Source organism: Furipterus horrens, unplaced genomic scaffold (genome assembly GCF_987537825.1).
Source record: "Furipterus horrens unplaced genomic scaffold, mFurHor1.1.pri manual_scaffold_6, whole genome shotgun sequence".
In the NCBI taxonomy this organism is placed as follows: Eukaryota; Metazoa; Chordata; class Mammalia; order Chiroptera; family Furipteridae; genus Furipterus; species Furipterus horrens.
In genome coordinates, this window is record NW_028327176.1 from 92,073,470 (window position 1) to 92,097,170 (window position 23,701).

General features: G+C 38.6%; 1 protein-coding gene and 1 non-coding gene across 2 annotated transcripts in view; one reads left to right on the top strand and one right to left on the bottom strand.

Moving 5' to 3' along the window:
* BTBD9 (BTB domain containing 9) overlaps positions 1–23,701 on the bottom strand; it is a 479,622-nt gene that overhangs the window by 332,481 nt on the left and 123,440 nt on the right. The window lies entirely within an intron of this gene.
* LOC150006955 (U6 spliceosomal RNA) lies at positions 19,560–19,666 on the top strand. The gene has a single exon (XR_016512228.1). It is a non-coding gene; the product is annotated as a U6 spliceosomal RNA (small nuclear RNA).

Genomic DNA, 23,701 nt, shown 5'->3' on the forward strand with positions numbered 1-23,701 from the left:
AAAGGTTCAGTACAAATCAGCCTTCACATCTATAATACTGCATGCTGCCCACCTTCCTGACCTTATAAATACTGGCTGGAAAGGCACAATACTCAGAAAAATGCCAGCCATTTGAGCACTGTACTCTCCTCAAAATGCAGAATGAGAACTGCTGAAATAAAGCAGTGGAGTGGGTTAAATGGTTCTGAACCTTTTAGAGAGAGCAATAAGTACACAGTGTTTTAGTAGCAAGCATGCATAAAATATAATAAAATGGCAGAGAATTAATACTTCTCGAAAGAAAAATCTAATAAAACCCTGAGTTTGGGGAAGAGGCACTGCACAAACAGGGCAGAATCATCTTTATTTCCCCCTTGTTGCTCTGAGTACAGCAGCCTCAGTACATATTTGTTGAATGAATGCCTGATGAACGAATATGGTTCTTAAAGGATTAACTCACATTCCCTTCCCTGATCAAAGAGCCAGCTATTCTTAGACTCGTATTTCATTTAAAAAAAAAAAAATTAACAAGGGCATACATCAGCCCTTAATGTGCTAGTATACAGCATTCTAGAAGAACTACATGGGCGTGGCCTTGCACTGCAGAGCTTAGCATACGAACCCTATTGGTGATGTTGTCTCCCAGCACCATCACCACCAAACAACATGCACGGCACATAGTTCAGCAACATTCTTTAAACATGCAACATGCCAGATTCTTTCATGATGCCAGAACTTTTCATATCTACCATTCCCTCTGCCAAAGATAACCTTCCCACCTGAAAAACTCCAATTGATCCTTAAAGAGTCAAACGAATACTATCTTTTTCTAATTGCATTTTATTGTTTATGCTATTACAGTTGTCCCAAATTGTCCCCCTTTGTCCCCCTCCACCCAACCCTCCCCCACTTCTTCAGGCAATCCTCACGCCATTGTCCATGTCCATGGGTCATGAATATATGTTCTTTGGCTACTCTATTCCCTATGCTATGCTCTACATCCCCACGACTATTATGTAACAACCAATCTGTTCTTCTTAATCCCTTCACCTTTTCACCCATATCTCCAATCCTCACTGGCAACCATCAAAATATTCTCTGTATCTATGATTCTCTTTTTGTTCTGTTTGTTTTTTAGATCCAATTATCAACAGATAAGTATTTATCGCCATTTTATTGTTCTCTTTCTTCTTTAACATTTCATATAATACTGGCTTGGTGGTGATGAACTCCTTTAGCTTTTCCTTATCTGAGAAGCTCCTTATCTATCCTTCGAATCTAAATGATAGCTTTGCTGGGTAGAGTAATCTTGGTCACAGGTCCTTGCTTTTCATCACTTTGAATATTTTTTGCCAATGCCCACTAGCCTGCAAAGTTTCTTTTGAGAAATCATCTGACAGTCTTACAGAGATTCCCTTGTGGGTAACTAACCTACAAGGCTTTCTCCTACTGCTTTTAAGATTTTCATTTTGTATTTAACCTTTGGCATTTTAATTATGATGTGTCTGGAAGTGGGCCTCTTTGGGTCCATCTTGTTTGGGACTCTCCTTCCTGAACTTGCATGACTATTTATTTCACTAAATTAAGTAAGTTTCCTTTCATTATTTTTCCAAATAGTTTTCTAATTTCTTGCTCCTTTTCTTCTCCTTCTGGCACCCCTATGATGCAAATGTTGGTACACTTGAAGTTCTCCCAGAGGCTCCTTACACTATCCTCCATTTTTTAGATTCTTTTTTCTTTTTGCTGTTCTGATTGGTTGTTTTTTTTTACTCTTTATGTTCCAAATCACTGATTTGATTCTCAGCTTCATTTACACTACTATTGATTCCCAATAAATTGTTCTTTATTTCAATTAGTGTATCCTTCATTTATGACTGGATCTTCTCTATGCTGTTGAGGTCCTCACTAAGTTCTCTGAGCATCCTTATAGCCAGTGTTTTGAACTCTGCATCTGATAGTTATCCTCTTTATAAAACATCCCCTCAATTCTCCAGAAATAAGTAATAATATCCTCCCCTGTGCTCTCCTGCCGTATTGTTTTCTAAATATCTTTAGTTCATTTGAATCCCATTTGAATTAGGATAATTAACTACATTTTTATTATGCACAATTCAAATTATTAAGGGAAACCATTTAGTTTTTTACATAAGTCTGGAAATTTTTCACATAGGAGAATAAAAAGTAAAGATCTGCCTGGACAGATGACAGGAAGGGTATAAGGCAGAGAGGTCCCCAACCTTTCTGGCACCACAGACTGGTTTCATGGAAAATGCTTCAGGGGTGGCTACAGGAGTCTGAGGTCAGGTGAGCTTCACTCCCCAGCTGTGGACAGGATAGAGACAGGAGGTGGGACTCAGGTGAGCTCTGCTTGCAGCCTGGGGTTTGGGGACCCCTGACATAAGGTACAGCACTGGGAAAGACTTAACCAAGTAGAGGAAATGTAAATGAAATTATCTGGGACCTTCTTCAAAGCATACAGTGGGAATTTTGAGCTTGATTCACTAAGTTTTACAGGAGGAAAGAAACGGTATGGTTCACATCACCCATTTAACCAAGGAGTGCCTGTGGAACATGTGCACACCAAACATTATATGGTAATTATTGATTAGGTGCCATCAATTGAGATGACCCATGTAAAATTCCCCTTTCCAATAAAATGTAAGCTGTTTAAGAATAGGAATGCAGGTGGACTCATTCAACACTGTCTCTCCAGTTGCACACAAATGAAGAGCTTGCTTAATGAGCTGAAATGAATTCTTCTTTATATAACATGTTCTGCAAAATCTTTAACAGCTCTATAACAGAGCATATATGTTGCTAGGAGGTAAACTACTTTGCCTGACCCTTTAAAAAATAAAATAAATAATCCTTTTACATGCAGTCATCAATAATTTAATAAATTTCAGGAAATACTATCACCTTTAAGGAGTTTTTAACTCTGAAGGGATGGATTTAAAAAAATGAACCCATTGGCCCTGGCCAGGTAGCTCAGTTGGTTCGAGTGTCATCCCAATATGCCAGGATTGTGGGTCCAATCCTCAGTCAGGGCACATTTAAGAAGCAACCAATGGGAGACCCAAAATGACAGAGGAGTAAGTGGAAGCTACATTAACCTCCTCCCAGGACCAATCTGAAATTACAACTAAATTGTAGAGAAATCATCCTGAATAACCAACTGAACACTAGCTGGAGAGAAGCCTTATAACTACAGACACAAGAAACCACTTCACCACAATGAGACTGGTAGGGAGTACGGAGGAGAAGCAGGAGGGCTGGCTGGGCTCCCACGGGCAGCAGCCATGGAGTTCCCCCTCAGAGGTGTGGGTTCTAAACCTAAAACTGGGTTCCCCGGTCTGCTGCACAAGAGCCAGGAAAGGAACCCAGATAACATCCAGCTACGAAAAGCAGGATTTCTACTTGTCAGGAAGAGATAGCTGGAGACTCAGAGGCTCTTAAAGAGCCAACACACAAAATTCCATTTGCAACCACTAGCCTTGGGCTCCAGCAGAGAAAGGGCAGAGTGGATTAGAGATGGTTGAGGAGAGTCTGAGGCTGGTGGCTCTGGGGAGAAAATTGAAGAAACAGGTGCCAGGATCCCTGTGCTGAGTAAATTTCCCATACAGCAAGGCCATCTTTCTCAGGCAGACTACTCCCCTCCAAGTGGCATCAGCCAGAAGGAAAGCAATAGCCCCAGCTGCAGGAATTACTCTCCCACCCCACCCTAGAGAGCTTAAGCTGAACTGTTGATTATAGCTTGAGGCTATATCACTGATTAAGTTTAACAACTAGGCAGATCAGTGGGTGCTCTGAACTTTAGCTAACATTTCCCCAGTCCCAGTGCTCATAAAAGCCAGCCTTGGTGTGCAGCCTGATTCTTCTGCACACCAAAGGGCCAGCAGAGGGAGCCACATGCTGTGGATCACTAACAGCTCCAAACAGGCTGCCCAGGGCCAGTCACAAGTGGCACCTGAAAAAGATCGGCAATAATCTTTGCAATTCTACCTAATACACAGAAACAAATACAAAGAAGCAACCAAAATGGGAAAACAAAGAAACAGACCCAAATGAAAGAACAAGAGAATTCTCCAGAAGAACAACTAGATGAAATGGAAGCAAACAATTTATCAGATAGAGTGTTTAGGGTAATGATTATAACTATATGCAACAACATGAAAAAAGACATAGAAACCATAAAAAGGACCAGTAAGAAATAAGGAATGCAGTATCTGAAATAAATAATACACTGGTAGGAAAAACAGTAGGTTAGATGAAGCAGAGGATCGGATCAGTGATTCAGAAGACAAGATGGAAAAAAACACCCAAAGACACACTGCATCTCGCTCCGCGGCTGAGGGGGAGTGCAACTGTCTCAGGGCTGGAGGTGGCCAGAGGTTCCAGGGGATCGGACTGCATGGAGGTCCAGCGAACAGGGATGTGGAGAGGAGATGCTCATCCAGGAAGGTGGGGGGGGGGGGGCAGGGCAGGGAGGACGCAGTGTGGTGGCGCTGGCGGGCTGGCGGAGGGCGCAGTCACACATTTTGAAGTCAGGAGGGATGCTGGGGAAGCGTTCCCAGCTCCTCACTGGACCTGGGCACTCACGGTCCCAGTGCCGGGGACGATTGAACCTCATTGCTTCTGACTGTACAGGCCGGTGGGGGCTGGGGTGGGGGCGGAGGCTGCCAGTCTCAGCAGAGTCTGCTTGTTTGGAGGGCCCCCAGGGTCCTGGAGCGTCTGCTTGCCCACCCACAGCCAGGGCAGCAGCTGGAGGGGCACCAGTCCACTGCAGAACTGGGAGAGGTACCTGGAAAAGGGGAGAGTGCTGGGCAGGCAGTATTGCTCCCTCTCGGACCCCTCCGCCACATAAAGTGCCACACGTGGTGAAACAGGTCTCCCTGTACTGACGAATTCCTAAGGCTCCGCCCCTTACAACGTAACAGGAGCAACAGCTCTACCTGGGACGCGGAGGCAAACAAACACAGGAGCCTGTCGGAATGAGGAGACAGAGAAATATGGCCCAAAGGGGGAAACGGATCAAGGTTCCAGTGGGAGAACTAAGTGATGAGGAGATAGCCAACCTAACAGATGAGGATATAAACAATCTAGCAGATGCAGAATTCAAAACTCTGGTGATAAAGATGCTCACAGGCTTGACAGATATGCTTGAGTATGGCGAATGCATAAGGTAAGAAGTGAAGTCTATGCTAAGTGAAACAAAGGAAAATCCACACAAAACCAATGGTGAAGGGAAGGAAACCGGGGTTCAGATCGATGATTTGGAACATAAGGAAGAAAAAAACAGTCAACCAGTGCAGAATGAGGAAACAAGAATTGAAAAAAATGAGGAAAACTTCCCAAGTTTTGCGAAGGAGATGGACATACAGGTCCGGGATGCATGGAGGGTCCCGGGCAAGCTGGACCCAGAGAGGACCACAACAGGATGCATCATGACTGAGATGCCAAAGGTGAAAGATAAAGACAGAGTACGGAAGCAGCAAGAGAGAGGCGGAGAATCGCTTACTGGGGGGTGCCTATAGGACTACCAGCTGATTTCTCAGAGGACACTTTGGAGGCAGGAAGGGACTAGCAAGAAGTATTCAATGTGATGAAAAGCAACTTACAACCAAGATTACTCTACCCAGCAAAGCTATCATTTAGAATGGAAGGGCAGGTGAAGTGCTCCCTAGACAAGGTGAAGCTAACGGAACTCATCATCACCAAGTCATTATTATATGAAATGTTAAAGGGACTTACTTAAGGAAAAGAAGATCAAAACTATGAACACTAAAATGGCAACAAACTCACAACTATCAACAACTGAATCTAAAAAACAAAAACAAAATCCAACTAAGCAAACCAGAATAGGAACAGAATCATAGGTATGGGGATCATTTGGAGGGTTATCAGCTGGGAGTCAGGAAGGGGAGAAATGGGGAAATGGTGCAAAGACTAAGAAGCATAATCAGTTGGTAAAAAATAGACAGGGGAATGTTAAGAATAACTTAGGAAAGGGTGAAGCCAAAGAACTTATATGCATGACCCACCCTAAGGAAGGTGGGATTGCTGGAGGGAAGGGGGATACTGGGCAGAGGGGAGCAAAGGGGAAAACAATTGGAATTACTGTAACAACATAATCAATAAAATATACTTAAAAAGAAAAAGAAAAAAACACCCAAGAAGAGCAGCAAAAAGAAAAAAATATTTTAAAAAATGAGGAGCACTTGAAAGACATTTTGGACAACATGAAGTGTCAAAACGACCTCATAATGTGAAGAGCAAGCAAGGAATTGAGAATCTATTTGAAGAACTAATGACCAAAAAATTCCCTTATCTGGTGAAGGAAAAAAACACACAACTCCAGGAAACTCAGAGAGCCACAAACAGGCTAGACCCAAAGAGGACCACACCAAGACACATCATAATCAAAGTGGCAAGACTTAAAGACAAGGAGAGAATCCTAATACCTGCAAGAGAAAAGCAGGTAGTTACATACAATGGAACACCAATTAGACTGTCATTTGATTTTTCAACAGAAATATTCAAGGTGAAGAAAAGCAAGGACCTACAACCAAGGCTACTTTACCCAGCAAGGCTATCATTTAAAACGGAAGGAGAAATAAGGAGCTCCCCAACAAGAAAAAGCTTAACACCAAACCAGTACTACAACAAATGATAAAGGGCTTGCTTTAAGAAGAAGAAACAAAGGAAAACAGTCTAACAATAAAGTGGCAGTAAATACATATCTATCAATAATCACCTTAAATGTAAATGGCTTAAATGCTCCAACTAAAAGACATAGGGTAGCTGAATTGATAAGAAAACAAGACCCATATAAGCTGCCTCCAAGAGACCCATCTCAGATCAAAAGATAAACACAAAAAGTAATGGGATAGAAAAAGGTATTTCATGCAAATGAAAAGGAAAAAAAAAGCCAGGGTAGTAGTACTTACATCTGACAAAACAGATTTTAAAACCAAGGCTACAGTAAAAGACAAAGAAGGACACTGCATAATGATAAAGAGAACAATACAACAAGAGGATATAATGCTAATAAACATTAATGTACTTAAAACAGAGGAGCAACTAAATATGTGAAGCAAATCATGACGGACATAAAGGCAGAAAGCAACAGAAATACGGTCATACTTGGAGATTTTAACTCCTCGTTGACTTCAATGGATAGATCTTCCAGACAGAAAATCAAAAGGAGATAGCAGAGACTTCCGGACAAGGTGGAGGCCTAGACAAACATGCTGTGTCTCCTTCCCTCCACAACTAAGAAGGAATACAGATACCTCAAAACTAGAGACAACCAGAAGTTCCAGAAAATCAAGCTGCATGGAAGTCCAACAAACAAAGATATAAAGAAGAAATATTCATCCAGACAGGTAGAGGGGCGGAGCCAGGGCAGAGAGGATGCGGTATGGTGGTGGCAGCAGTGACATAGGGGAAAGAGGGAGAAATGGGGAAATGGTGCAGGGATTAAGAAGCATAACTGGTTGGTACAAAATAGACAGGGGGAAGTTAATAATAATATAGGAAAGGATGAAGCCAAGGAACTTATATGCACGACCCATGGACATGAACTAAGGGTGGGACTGCTGGAGGGAACAGGTGTACTGGGCAGAGGGAAGCAAAGGGAAGAAAATTGGGACTACTGTAACAACATAATCAATAAAATATACTTTAAAAAAAAACAAAGGAGACAGCAGCCTTAAACAACACACTAGATGAAATGGATTTAACTGATTATCTTCAGAGCATTTCACTCCAAAGTAGCAGAATACACATACTTTTCAAGTGCACATGGAACATTTTCTATGATGACAACATATTAGGACACAAAACAAGTCTCAATAAATTTAAGAAGACTGAAATCATATTAAGCGTCTTCTCTGAACACAATGCTATGAAACTAGAAGTCAATCAAAAGAAAACTGAAAAACATGCAAAGACATGGAAGTTAAAGAACATGTTATTAAACAATGAATGGGTAAACAATGAAGAAATCAAAAGATACCTTGAAACATATGAAAATAAGAACACAAAAATCCAAAATCTGTGGGACAGAGGGAAAGCATACTAAAAGGGAAAATTATAGCATTACAGGCCTATCAAAAAAAAAAGGAAAAAGCTCAAATAAACAATCTAACATCACACTTAAAAGAACATGAAAAAGAACAACAAACAAAGCCAAAGGTGGGTAGAAAAAGGAAGTAATAAAGATCAGAGCAGAAATAAATGAAATGAGTCTAAAAAATAATACAAAAGATCAATGAATCCAAGAGCTGTTTTTCGTTTTAAAGATAAACAAGATTGACAAAACTTTAACCAGACTCATCAAGAAAAAAAGAGAAAGGACCCAAATAAAAATCAGAAAAAAAAGAGGAGAAAGACAACTGACACCAAAGAAATATGAAGGATTGTAAGAAACAATTATGAATAACTATATGCCAACAAACTGGACAACCTAGATGAAATGGATAAATTGCTAGAACATACAATCTTCCAAAACTAAATCGGGAAGAATCAGAGAATTCAAACAGACAGATTTCACTTAGTGAAATTGAAGCAGTAATCAAAATACACCCAACAAACAAAAGCCCTGTACCAGATGATTTCACAGGTAAATTTTACCGATCACTTCAAGAAGAACTAAGACCTCTCCTTCTCAAACTATTTCATAAAATTTAAGAGGAGGGAAAGCTCCCAAACTCATTTTACAACCCAGCATTATCCTAATTCCAAAACTAGACAGACATTACAAACAAAGAAAATTATAGGCAAATATCCCTGATGAACATAGATGCTAAAAATCCTCAAAAAAATACTAGCAAACCAAATACAGCGATGCATCAAAAAGACCATACATCATGATTAAGTGGAATTTATTTCAGGAATGCAAGGTTGGTACAACATCCATAAATCAATAAAGGTGATTCACCATATACACAAAACGAAGGATAAAAACAATATGATCATATAAATAGTATAGAAAAAGCATTTGATAAAATCTAGCACCCATTTATGATAAAAACTCTTAGCAAAGTGGGAGTAGAGGGAATATACCTAAACCTAATAAAGGTCATCTATGACAAACCCACTGCCAACATTATATTCAACAGGCTAAAACTAAGAGCATTTTTCTTAAGATCAGGAACAAGATAGGGATGTCCATTTTCACCTTTCTTATTCAACATAGTACTGGAAGTCCCAGCCACAACAATCAGATCATAAGAAGAAATAAAAGGCATCCAAACTGGAAAGGAAGAAGTGACTTATTTGCAGATGATATGATAGGGTACATGAAAAATGCCAAGGATTCCACAAAGAAACTACTAGAACTGTTAAATGAATTCAGCGAAGTAGGATGCAAAATTAATATCCAGAAATCAGTTGCAGTTTTGTATGCCAATAATGAACTAAGAGAGAAGAAAATTAAGAAAACAATCCCATTCACAACTGCTACAAAAATAATAAAATACCTAGGAATAAAGCTAACCAAGGATCTAAAAGACCTGTACTCAGAAAATTATAAAACACTGAGGAAAAGAAACTGAACAAGGCAAAAGTAAGTGGAAGCACATAGAAAGAATTAACATCATTAAAATATCCATTCTACCCAAAGCAATCTATAGATTCAATGCAATTCCTATTAAGATTCCAATGACGTATTTCACAGAACTAGAATAAATATTTCAAAAATTTGTATGGAACCACAAAAGGCCCCACATAGCAGCAGAGATCCTGAGGAAGAAGAACAAAGTAGAGGAGTCACGCTACCTAATATCAAACTATACTACAAGCCCACAGTAATCAAAACGGCATGGTACTGACATAAAAACAGACACATAGATCATGGAACAGAATAGAGAGCCCACACCTTAACAGTCAATTAATATTCGACAGAGAAAGCAAGCATATACAATGGGCTAAAGATAGTTTATGCAATAAATGGTGTTGGGAAAATTGAACAGATATGTGCAGAAAAAATAAAACTAGACCACCTTCTTACAACACACACAAGAATAAATTCAAAATGGATCAAAGACTTAAATGTTAGACCCAAAACCATGAAAATCCTAGAATATAGGCAGCAAAATCTCGGACATTGCTCCTAGCAATTTTTTTTTTATCAGATATATCTCCCCAGGCAAGGAAAACAAAAGGAAAAATAAACAAATGGAACTGCATCAAACTAAAAAGTTTTTGCACTGCAAAGGAAACCATCAACAAATTAAAAAGACAACCCACAGAACAGGAGAACATACTCGCCGATACATCTGATAAGGGGTTAGTATCCAAAATTTATAAAGAACTTACAAAACTCAATACCAAAAAAGCCACCCAATTAAAAAATGGGCAGACAAACTGAATAGACACTTCTCCAAAGAGGACATACAGGTGGTCCATAAACATATGGAAAGATGCTCAACGTCACTAATCATCAGAGAAATGCAAATAAAACCACAATGAGGTATCACCTCACACCTATCAAAATGGCTATTATAAATAAATCAACAAGTACTAGCAAGGATGTGGAGAAAGGGGAACCCTTTTGCACTGTTGGTGGGAATGCAGACTGGTGCAGCCACTGTGCAAAGCAGTATGGAGATACCTTAAAAAATTAAAAATGAATCTGCCTTTTAACGCAGCGATCTCACTCCTGGGACTATATCTGAAGGAACCCAAAACACTAATTTGAAAGAACATAAGCCCCTTTCTGTCACTGCAGTATTATTTACAATCACCAAGATATGGAAGCAGCCCAAATGTCCATCAACAGATGAGTGGATAAAACAACTACGGGACATTTACACAATGGAATACTACTTGGCTGTATAAAAGAAGAAAAATTTATCCTTTGCAACAGTATGGATGGACCTACAGAACATTATGCTAAGTGAAATAAGCCAGTCAGAGAAAGACAAATACCATATGATTTCAGTCATATGTGGAATCTAATGAACAAACTGAACTAACAAGCAAAATAGAGACAGACTCAGAGAGAGAGAGCAGGATGACAGCTAAGGGGGTGGGAGTTAGGGGATGGAGAAATTGAGCAAAAAGGAAAAAGGACTCATGGACACGGACAACAGTGTGGTGATTGCAGGGGAGAGGGCATATAAAGGGACTAAGTAGTAGTGGGGAAAAAATACAGCAAACATTTTTAATAAAGAAAGATGATTTAGTTTTTCCTTCAGCATAGTTAATAAAGTTTTTACTTACTGACAGCTTCCCCCCCAAAAGCAACCAATGAATGCATAAATAAGTGGAACAACAAATTGATGTCTCTCTCTCTTTTTCTCTCTCTAAAAATCAATGAATAAAAAAAATGAACCCAAAGCATTATAAACTATTCTTTATATAAATGTATAAGTAACTATTATACAGACAAATTTTGTTCGAGCCTTAGGTATTTCCATGTAGCCTAATGCTGAAGTTTGACATTGTGGTACATGTAATGTAAAAATAACAAGGTTTTAAAATATGTATAGTCTAAAAGCACCAAAATTAACAAAAATATAAGAATCCAGTCAAAAAGCTATGTTAGTAAGTGCAGTGGTTTTTGACTAGGTTGAACCATATATTCCAAGTATAAATTCTGAGAAATTCATGGTGTCCACCCTTACTTAATCCAATGCCTAACTATGGACCCATTATAGCCCAGGGAACCTTGGGGTTTATCTGGCTTACAGAATTTTTCTTATAAGGTTGATTTAATAAGATTATGTTTTAAGAAGTGCTCCCACCTTGGCTTAAAAGTTCCATTATGCTTTTCAAAAGCCCTGATGTAAAGGAAGAGAAGAAATGCTCCTTGGGCTGATGTTAAAATCAAATTAGGGGTACTGCTAATAAAAATGAAGCTCAGGAATGACTCTGCTTTGGAGAAAGAGATTCATATGAAGATATACACACATACCTATCCATTTACAGCCATTCTCACAGTCTGCTACTGGCTATAAAACTATCAGGAGAGGTGAGGCAAATGCAGAAGCACCAATGCCATCACCTAAACACATCAGGTGGTAGCTGTTATGGGGGGTAGGAGGGTTGTCTGTAGCTCACCAGCATCAATGAGGTGCTCATTCAGATGACATTTTTATTTTTGAAGACTTACTGACATATTTCCGGTTCCAAAATGCAGTATATGATCCTTGACTGCAGAAACAAATTGCCAGCTGTTTCATAAAGGACAACCTCATTTAGTAGAAGGCAAATGCTAGCATAGAACAAAACTAAATAAAAATGGCTACATATGCTCTAGTTTTCAATCTGGAGAGTGACAGTGATGAGAGAGGCAGAAGAGGGAAAGGATTAAACATGAAGGAGAACAGCTGCCAACTATCTGACGATTTAAGCAGCCTAATAATGCAACATGGCAATAATGCCAATTAAAATGGCTGGTGTGAAGCTTTATATCCAGAGATCTTAAGGCTAAAGAAACCATAGGAGTCCAACCAACCCACGCCCTGCTACTGTACAAAGCCACAATAAACTTTGATGGAGAGTGCTTTGTCAGCCGCGATGTTCTATAGAATTACATGGTACTAGTGTTATTCCTAATACAGGTCTATTCTTCTTTAGTTGCAAATTTATCAGAAGTCCTAATTCCTTCTGCATTTTTTCATTTATGATCAGCAGAGTTGTAGTTGTTAATATTACTACTGGTTTTTATTTTTATTGTTTTACTTTTTTATTGCCTCGAGAACCTTCAGACAACGCATGCTACCCAAACTGAGTACCTTGGAGGTGTAAAGCGTGAATGGAATGTGCAGTTTATAAGAGAATAAAAGCTGAATAAAAACACCTCATTTCCACCCACAGAATGTCAGCTGGATCTATCAAAATTCTCAGATGTCCCCATATCTTCACAGAACCAACCACTCATTAAAGGTTAGGGCGGGAAAGGGAAAAGGAATGGCTGGCCTTTCTTGACAAAGAAGGAGGGCTTGGTGATGTGCTTTCAGTGAGTAGAATAAAAGAAAAAGGTTTTTAAAGGGTCAAAAGGAGAGAGCATGAAGAGAAGCTTAAATGTCTGACTTCACCACCCATCTTCAAAGGACTACTTCATCCAACTGAACTCAAATAGACCACCACTAGCTATTACAAAACCACGTAACAAAGAAAGAATTTCTACAAGTGACCTCTGGTTACCCTTCAACACTGCAGCCCTTCCAAACAAACTGGCACCAGAGCAAATGTAGCCAAGAAGAACCTAACATTTATATTTTGTGATTTTATTTCAATTTTTTATGTAATTTTTTGTAGACCTACTTTGTGGATATAATTCAATTCTAAAGTATTTGGGAATTACATTTAATCCAGTTGTGACTGAAAAAAAGGGAAGAAAAAGTAATTTTCCAGTTTTGCAGATGCTTCTAGAATCCTGTCTGAAGATGAATTAATCTATAGTTACTCAGCTGCAGAATATTACTTCTATCCCACAGACTTTGTATATAAACTATTAAATCCGTTAGATCGATAGCAATTCTTCCCACCTACTCTTAAAGAGCTGATTTAATGAGAACACCAGTTTTTTTAGTCAAGGCTTTCTTTCTTAAGGGAATACAGTCCTATATGAGCACAGTCAACATTTCCTCTTACGTCATGACAACTTCATATGTACATAGACTGCAGCAGAGCAATGAGGCAAAATGTCGGGTGATAAATAAAAGAATTTGTTTAAAAAACACCACTATGGAGCTTAAAACTGAACTTAACTTACAAAGGTGAAAAGAAAACCAACATAAACCATTTTCTCAAAAAACCTTGAAATGACACAGGCACTAGTGGCATCACCACATAGAGAAAGGAACTGTTATTTTCTTAGTAAGTGTTGAACTATCACTATTAAATATTTCTTTTTTTTTAGGCCGTTACTTTATATTTTTATTTTTTAATGTTGTTCTATTACAGTTGTACCATTTTTCCACCATACTATTGAATACAGTAGTCCCTCTCTATATCGCGGTTCACTTATCACTGCCTCACAGTATTGTGGGATTTTAAAAAATATTATATTTAATTATTTATGGCAGATTTTTTGCTATATCGCAGGATTTTGTGGTACTGTATACGTATGCTGTTAAAGTTACGTAGGTCTAAGAGTGTAGAATATGTTTAAGAACATAAGTAGTGTTTATAAAAGTGTGGAAAAGGTTAATAAGGGAGTGGGAAAGGTTAATAAGGAACTGGGAACGATTTGTAAGTGTGTGGGAAGGGTTTATAAAGCCTTAAAATATATATAAATACTAAAATAAATGTAAGGTTCCTACTTCACAGATTTTCACCTATCGCAGGGGGGTCTAGAACGTAATACCTGCGATAAGTGAGGGAATACTGTATTTCAATATCCTCACTCCACTCTCCATTTGTAACTAAAAGACAATAGTGGAAATAAATTTACCATTTTGTTCTCTCTGGACCTGCATATTAATAGAGATGACAATGACATTATGCACACTGTTCTTGGTTTAGACGATATAAGCAATGGAGGCCTCAAGATACAGTCACCAGCTACTAAGCTCTCTCTCCTCTGAGCCTTTACACATAAAAAACATAGAAATCATAAAGCTCTACTTAATGCCCCCAAAATTTAAAATGGAGACAGAGGGTGGATCAATGTGCATTGTCTCACAAATATAGTTTCAAAGATAATTGGTAATGTTCTTTTTGACAAGAAGTGAGAGTTAAATATAGTCACTCTGTACAGAGACTGGTGATCTTCGGGATGTATAAATTATACATTACAGTTACATAACAGACTAAATCACAGTCATCAACAAAAGAACAGTTGGCACAATTCTTGAATTTTTATGATTCTAGCTCATAAGTAGAGCCCCCAAAAGGAGGGAAAATAACCTCACTTTCAATCAGCCCCTATACACAGGCTCTCACTCCATGACAGGTAACAAGGTGAATGTAAGAGAAAGGCAATCATCTTCACTGTACTACAGAATGGGAGGGCATTTTTTATTTTCAATGTTTTCTTAAAATAACAGTCATTCCATTAATTTTTAAAAATAAAAAGAAGAGGTCAACTAATCCGATACATGGAGAACTGTGTGCTTTAACACCAAAAGACCTCAAGTGACTACATTCCTAGATTAAATCCAGATGCTGAAGTCTGGTGAAACAACACAGATCCTATGAGAACATTCAAATATCTGGATAGCACAAACCAAAGACTGGCAAAGAATTCTCATGCTTTTGATGCAGCTCAAAGGACTAAATGGCCCCACAGTGTCCTGCCAGTGCCCTCACTGTAGACAATTCAGAATGGGTCAAGCGCACTCAGCTAGCAACACACAGAGAACATCCAAACATTCTCCCTCGGTTCCTATAATGACACAGAAGCAGGAATTCTCCTCAGGCTTATGAGATGTACCCAATTAACATTCATCTCTGACAAGCTCACCCTTTAATCTCCTGCACAAAAACAGCTACCATTACCCTGTAACACCTATTAAGAAGTCATAGTGATCTGAGTAAAGTGCACTAATGGAAAAAAACAAAGAGATTTTCACCCAAGAAAATGGAAGAAACCTATGAGGAATGCAAAGACCAAACCAACCCAAAAGGACATTCTTTCCTTCATTCAATCAGATTGTGTCTCTTCTGCTACTAATTCAACCGTTTTCACTCTGCACGCTGAATAAAAAGCAAAAATTGCTCTTATTGAAAGATTGGCCTTGTAAGAATTAATTCAAAGCCAATATTCAGAGGATTCCCAAGTGTCTAGAGCTCCAAAGAATCCATCAATCTTGATCTGTTTTGAATGACTGGACAATCTAAGGGTACCCAGAGCCACTCCACTCAGCTTCAACCATATTTTAAGATGACTATGAAGACCTAGATCCACAACAACCAATATGATTTGTGGGCTCTGGAACACTGCCAACATTTCTTGTAAGAGATTCAAAGACCACAGAAAATTAAAACATTTCAAAAGGTGATTTACCCTAAACTTCATAGCCTTGGATCGCAAAAGCAGTCTCTGGCTTATTTTCTGAAACTAATATGGTTCCAAGTAATTAAATATCAAAGTAATGCTATGGGAAAAAATTTTAACTTCAACCTTCCTAGGTGTATTAGGACACAAACCCGTGTGCCTTCTTAGCTCCAACTGCCTCCGTGTTTATATGTCCTCTTTTTTTCTGTCAGTTGGTGCCTTACCAAGTCAGTTTTGAACTAGGAGGAAACACCACACTGTAGGGCATGAAATCTAGCATCTTGAGTAGCTACACAGGGCATGGATGAGGAAGCTTGGGAGTGCAGAGGAGTTTGCTCCCATGAGATAAACCTCCATCAACTAGGAATAGAAGGCAGGAGGAAATCAGGCAGATAAATCCCCCCATTTTTTCTCTTTTCCAAGGACCACTCCAAGTGTAGTTTCTCCTTACAACCCTTTCCTGTTGGCAAGTGAAATGCTTGCTGAGTGACCTGCTATGTCTCTTCCCAGCTTGTTACGAAGCAAGATCAAATAGATTTCTCTGTACCCATCCTGGCTTCTCCTCCTTTTGCCCTCACCCTCACACACCTGAGCCTGCACCTCTCAAAGAAAGCATTAACACTTTAATCCTTGCCTCAGGCTCTGTTTGCCATAGAACCCAGGCTTAGACATTAGGCCTAGAAATATTTATTCCAGAATTAAGAAAAAACCACTAAAATTGACAGGTTTTCAAAATACAATAGGAGTCGAAGACTGATAAATCCTAGGAAGAAGAAGAAAGATATAAAGCACCTAAAACTTAAAAGACTTGGGCCAGCACAGTATCAAATGTCTCCGACTGAGAAAGCATTCAGGTAGCAACAAGAGTGTGTGCAACCCCCCCGCCCATAATCAACGTCAGAGGACAAACAAGATCAGGCATTTTCAACAATGCTGTGAAACAGGTGACGCTTATTGCCTACACATTTCTTCTTTTCTTACTCACAGTGTCCTGATTGTATTAGTGTTGTCCACTCTTCTCCCATATGAAAAGGGGAGGGATGCTATATCTATGGGTAAATTTTGATCAGAAATCACCATGGTTCCATTATCTTGACCAGTAAGTGATTTGGGCTCATTAATATCAACTAGTTCTAGCCAATGACATATGGAGATCTGCTAAGGGGCCTCTGGGAAAGCTTTCTTAGCTCTCCTGAGGGACAGAAGAGACAATAATGCATCTGGATGTGATGCCTGGCCCTGTAACAGGCATTTTATAACCATGAAAGGATACAGTCTGAGGACAAAGCTGACACAGAAATGATGGCAGAGCCTAAAGACAAAAAAATCCTAGGTCCTTGACAATGTCATGAAGCCACAAATTAACCAACATTGAAGCTAGCCAATCTCTGTAGCTTTACATAAGGAAGTATAGGCCCTTATGATTTAAGCCTCTTTGAATCAGGGTTTCCTATTACTTGTGGCTAAAAGCACCTTCACAGATACATAAAGAATCTGGCTGGCTGGAGAAGAATTTGAGTATCTACCATCACATGCCATTATACAAAGGATATGGTTAAATTTAAAAAAAGGTCTTTGCTCTCAAGAGTTTGCAATATATATATTTTTAGAACATAAAACACGCGCTATATTAAAGAAAAAAGTGATGAAATACAGGTATACAGAGAAATCATTACTGTGGGATATTAGAAGCAGCTTTCTAAAGATCAAAGTAATAAACATGCTTGTTTTGCACAGCATAAAGGTATGCTGTCTAAATTCAGTTAGTGTAATTTGACTTCCAGGAAGCTCTCTCCTGCAGATATGTATAATTCTACCTGTCCAGCATCCTCTTACATGTGGGAAGTACTGCTTCCTTCACACTCTGAGCTCAGGGATGGGTGCCAGATCCAAAATGGGACAGTCAGGACAATTTCCCGGGATTTTTAAAATCTTAGGATCATAAAGTGAGTCTCATAATGTTTGGGTTACAGATGTGTGGATTTGTCAGGAGTCAGCAAATGAAAACTTAAAATTTGTCTGTTTTCTTGGATGTCAATTTTACATCAAAAAAATGTAAACAGTGAACTCTAAGTTAATGATATGCATGCTGAAGTAGTTGGGCAGGTGTGTACAAGTGTCTGCAATTTACTTGAAAATGAATTTTTAAAAGATGCACTGATAAAAAAACGTGCTTGATAGATGAATAGATATGTGATAAAGCAAGTATGGTAATAACATCCATGCATGGTAAAGCTTCTTGTTTGGATAATTTTTAAAATAAAATTTTGGAGGAAAAAACAAGGTGAAATCTCACTGTGCTGGCCATGCTGTGAGCTATAGCTCAGGAGCTATCTGCGGTCATGTTTCCCAGGGTATGGAGGGAAACTTTTTCAGAAAACAAACAATGCAGAAAGAACTAGGAACAAGGAGTGGAGGGGGGATTTGCGGTATCTGAATTGTCCCTGGCTCCAGCTTCCCATGAGACCCAGCTGCATCCCAGCCATTTCAGCAGTTAACCAAGCCAAAAAAAAAAAAAAAATTCCGTTGTCACCTGAGTTAGTTCAAGATGGGTTCCTAACACTTACAAACCAAGGAGTCCTGACTAATATGCTAGCCTAAGGTAATAACAAAAGCTGTAGACAAAGAAAGATGGTTACTATAGCATTATTTATTTTTTTAAAGTACAAAATGGCCTGACTGAACAAAAGTGAAATGCGAAATTTATGGTATATTTGGTGACACAAAATATTCTTGATAAAATTTTAAATTAAAATCTCACAAAACCATATATATATATATATATATATATATATATATATATATATATATAGTCTGTCTGTAAAAAGTCAAGCCATTGTTAATATAATGAGAGCAGTTTGCGTGACACTGATGTAACGTGGCAGCCAAGGAGAGTGGACTGAAATACACATGTATGAACCATAACAACTTCACTGTACAGTGGGAGCAGTAGATGCTGTTGAGTGAGCATGTGTACTGTGTGGTTGTCACATTCAAAATGACTGAGTGAGTAGAGCAACAAGTATGCATCACATTTGCATTAAGCTTGAACTTCCTCCACGGAAACTATTCGGATGACTCAGACGCTGCAGCTGTGGGCAACTGGTGACTGGCAGCTTCATCACGACAACGTGTCCACTCATGCATCACACCTCATGCAGTTTTTTGATAAAACATCAAATCATGCAGGTGACTCAGCCCTGCTACAGCCCAGATTTGGCACCCTGTGACTTCTGGCTTTTCCCAAAGCTAAAATCACCTTTGAAAAGGAAGAGATTTCAGACCATCAGTGAGATTCAAGACAATATGACGGGTAGCTGATAGTGGTGACTGGGAGAACTGTGTGAGATCCCAAGGTGCCTACTTTGAAGAGGATTGAGGTGTCACTGTCCTCTGTATAATGTTTCTTGTATCTTCTTCAATAAATGTCTCTACTTTTCATATTACATAGTTGGATACCTTCTGGACAGACCTTGCATAAACTACACAGTTTTTACATATAGTTATATATATGTAATTCTATATATAACTATATATGTGTGTGTATACAAACACACATATATTAGGATACAATTTTGTAAAAAGAAAAATAAATTTAGAAAAAAATTATATGAAAATATACAAAATTGTGCTCGCTTCAGCAGCACATATACTAAAATTGGAACGATACAGAGAAGATTAGCATGGCCCCTGCGCAAGGATGACAAGCAAATTCGTGAAGCGTTCCATATTTTTTCACAGACAGGGGACTGATTTCCAAAATATATAAAGAGCTGATACGACTCAACATCAAGAAAACAAACAACCCAATTAAAAAATGGGCAAGGGACCTGAACAAACACTTCTCCGAAGAGGACATACAGAAGGTCCATAGACACATGAAAAAATGCTCAACATCATTAGCCATCAGGGAGATGCAAATAAAAACCACAATGAGATACCATTTTACACCAGTCAGAATGGCCATCATCAACAAATCAACAAGCAACAAGTGCTGGCGAGGATGTGGAGAAACGGGAACCCTACTGCACTGTTGGTGGGAATGCAGACTGGTGCAGCCACTATGGAGAGCAGTATGGAATTACCTCAAAAGATTAAAAATGGAACTGCCTTTTGAACCAATGACTCCACTACTAGGATTATACCCAAAGAATCTTGAAACCCCAATTCAAAAGAACTTATGCACCCCTATGTTCATTGCAGCACTGTTTACAATAGCTAAGTGCTGGAAACAACCTAAGTGCCCATCTGTAGATGAGTGGATCAAAAAACTGTGGTACATTTACACAATGGAATACTATGTAGCAGAAAGAAAGAAGGAACTCCTGCCATTTGCAACAACGTGGATGGAACTAGAGAGAATTATGCTTAGTGAAATAAGCCAGGCAAAGAAAGAAAAATACCATATGATATCACCTAATACAGGAAACTAAAGAACAACACAAACAAAGGAACTAAATAGAACAAAGAGCAGAACAGCAGTCAATAGGGGGGAGGGGAGAGGGAGAGAAGGGGGATAAGTAAGGGAAGGGTTTAATTAAAGAGCCTGTATGAAAGACTCATGGACATGGACAACGGGGAGGGATATGATTGTGGGAGAGGGGGTGGGTTGGGTGGGGGAGAGAAATTGGGGGAAAAGGAGACAACTGTTATTGAAAAACCAAAATAAAAAAATTAAAAAAAAAAAAAAAGAAAATATACAAAATTGTCAACATTAGTTATCTCTGGATTTAGGATTACTGTGTTCAAATGTATATTTTATTTTCTAAGTTTTCTTTAATAAGTATTACTTTTAGGCTAACAAAAAAAAGATGTCATTAAAAAAACTCACTATTAAAGACTTTTACTTTTTTAATTTATTTCATTTTACTGTCGTTCAATTACAGTTGTCCCAATTTTCCCCTCCTTGTTCTTCCCTGCCCCCCACCCCCTGCAATCAGTCTCCACCCTGTTGTCAAAATTTTTAAAATATATATCTTATGCTTGCATCATTCCCACCATAAATGTTCTAAATATTCATGAATGTTTGAAACCTTCCATTCATTCTCCAAGGCCTGGGAAGTGGTAGCCCATTGGTTAGAACATGATCCATGAAGCCAGACTATTTCAGTTCACCACTACACCCTTATTGTTGGCAGCAAAACAAAATGTATGGTTTGGGGCAAACTAGTTCATCTTTCTTGCCTTAATTTGTCCATCTACTAAGTGGAGAAATAGTAACTTACCTTACAGGTTTGAGAAATAAATGAGGTAATACATGCAAAACACTTAGAATGGTCATTGCCATCTTCATGAACACTTGGATGATCTTGTTTCCTAGTTTAATAACAGAATTTAACTCATCGGGTATTATTAACTTACTTTTTCTTAAAGATTTTTATTTATTTATATTTAGAGAGAGGTGAAGGGAGGGAGAAAGAGAGAGAGAGAGAGAAACATCAACATGAGAAACATCAATCAGTTGTCTCTCATATATGTCCCACCAGGGATCAACCCCTGCAACCCAGGCATGTGCCCTGACCAGAAACTGAACTGGCAACCTTTTACTTTGCAGAAAAACATCCAACTGAGGCACACCAGTCAGGGCTTAACTTATTCTTTTTCACCTCCTATTTCTGAGTGTCTGTTTTTATACCTAGTCTGCCTTATTCCTTTCATTCACACCTTTGTTTCCAAATACCTACTAAGTGTCCAATACTGTCCCAGACACAAGGTGCCATTGCACAAGAGTATGGGCCTCCTCCTTTCTGAAGCTAAGCCCACATATTTCACATTATACTCTGAGTCTGCTTCTTGCCAGTTCATTCCACCTCCTCCCCCAAATCTTTAATCTCACCTTCTGTGTGTCTAAAAATGTAAACACCTATCTTTTTTAAAAATCTTCATTTGAACCTACTAGAACCTTCTTCATTCTTCACCCAAACTTCTCAAATGAAGTCCCCAAATCTGGTTTATTATATGCTACTGAAACTTCACTTACCAAGATTACTTATGCACTCCTTATTGCCAGGTCCAGTAACTAGTTTAGGCCTCATTCTGTTTGTTCTGCAGCCTCTAATACTGCTCACTATGCACTTTAATGTAAGTTGTTAACACCACCTTGGTTTTCTCCCAATTCTTTAGCTGCTTTGTTACATTGTCTTAAGCCAGATGTTCTTCAAGCAGTAGGTCCAACTCTTCCTATTCTCTCTCTTGAAGATCTTGATTCTTCCACGGCTCAAACATTAGCTCTAAGGAGATGACTCTCATATTTCTAACTCCAGCCCTGACTTCTCTCCTGAGTTTCAGTCCTTCATTTCCAACTGCCTGTCAGGCATCCGACATTTCCAATTGGACTTTCAATCTAATAAACATGTTTAAAAAATCTGACAATTCCATTCACAGACTGTTCCCTATTCTGATTTTCCCTCTGTAGTTAAAGATACCAAATGAGGGGGGGAAATCTACAATTCTATCATTTTCTGCTGATTTTGCAGAACTAATGTATCAGGTTAATCTTCCGTTTTAACACAAGAGCAAGCGTATCTCTTGTTTTCATTTCATTTTTTGAGAAGTAGGTGTGGGGAAGAGTTAGGGGAAAGTGCTTCACTTTGAATTGTCATTGAATTTTATGTATGAACAAAGAAAACATTAGATATAAGATGGAGTGGCAGACCTCCAAAATTTGTTCTCCCCTCTTCAGCAGATTTTAGCTGGTACTTGGCTACCCAACTGAGACTATTTCCCAGCCTCCCTCGCCAGTAGGTGTGGCCAGTAGCTAAGTTCTAATCAACAGAATCTGAGTGGAAGTGATGAATAACATTTCCAAGCTCTGGTCTTAACACATTAGGCATACACTCCTCTGCTCTCATGGAGTCTCCAGAGGAATCATGGAAGCCACATCTAAAGGATGGCAGAGCCACCTTGCAAACCTGAGTCCCATGAGATTGTGAGGGAGAGGCTGCCTATCAGCCCTAGACTATTAAATGAGAGAAAAATACCTTCTGTCTTTATCAAAGTCATTGGGCCTTTTTGATGCAATTGTTTAATCTGGATCCTTACAGATACAGACATGGATAAAATCAAACATCAGAACTGCATATTAGAACATACAACTACTCAGAAATTCATCGTACTTTGGTACCAATTTAGAAGAAAAAGTCACCCAGAACGAATTTATTCCTATACATTTGATGCCCAGGCATTCATTAGTTCCTTAAGATTAAAAAAAAAGCACTGGTTGAGTCCATAGTGTTAAACCCAAGAGACAAGAAAATTACAAATTACTTTGGGGAAATTAAGGGGTTTCTGAGGAGCACATGCATTGTCAACACTAGAATAAAAAGGAAATGAGAGTGGGAGGAGTGGGAGAAGTAATAAAAGTATTCACTGTGATTTTAATTCTGAAATCCACATACATTTTAGGAGTGACAGGTGTTATCTACATAACATTCTTTTAACATTTCTTATATATAAGCAGGAGTAATTTTGATATCTAAAAATATCTCCATCAGTTTTTTCATCTAAGTCTACAGCCCTTTATTTATCAAATCTTTAATCACTTGTACCACATTTAATATCAACAATTAGTGCCAACAACTAAAGTAACATTAACTTAATGTTTATACGTTAATTCAACCAAATATTAGCAATCTCAGCCTTATTTAAATGTATTTATTCCTCTAAAACAATGAGCTCAGGGTTAACACTAATTTCCAATATGGATAGAAGTTAAGTAAAGAATCAGACTCTGGTGCCTGAATTCCTTTTGGACAGATGGCTGGTTTTTAA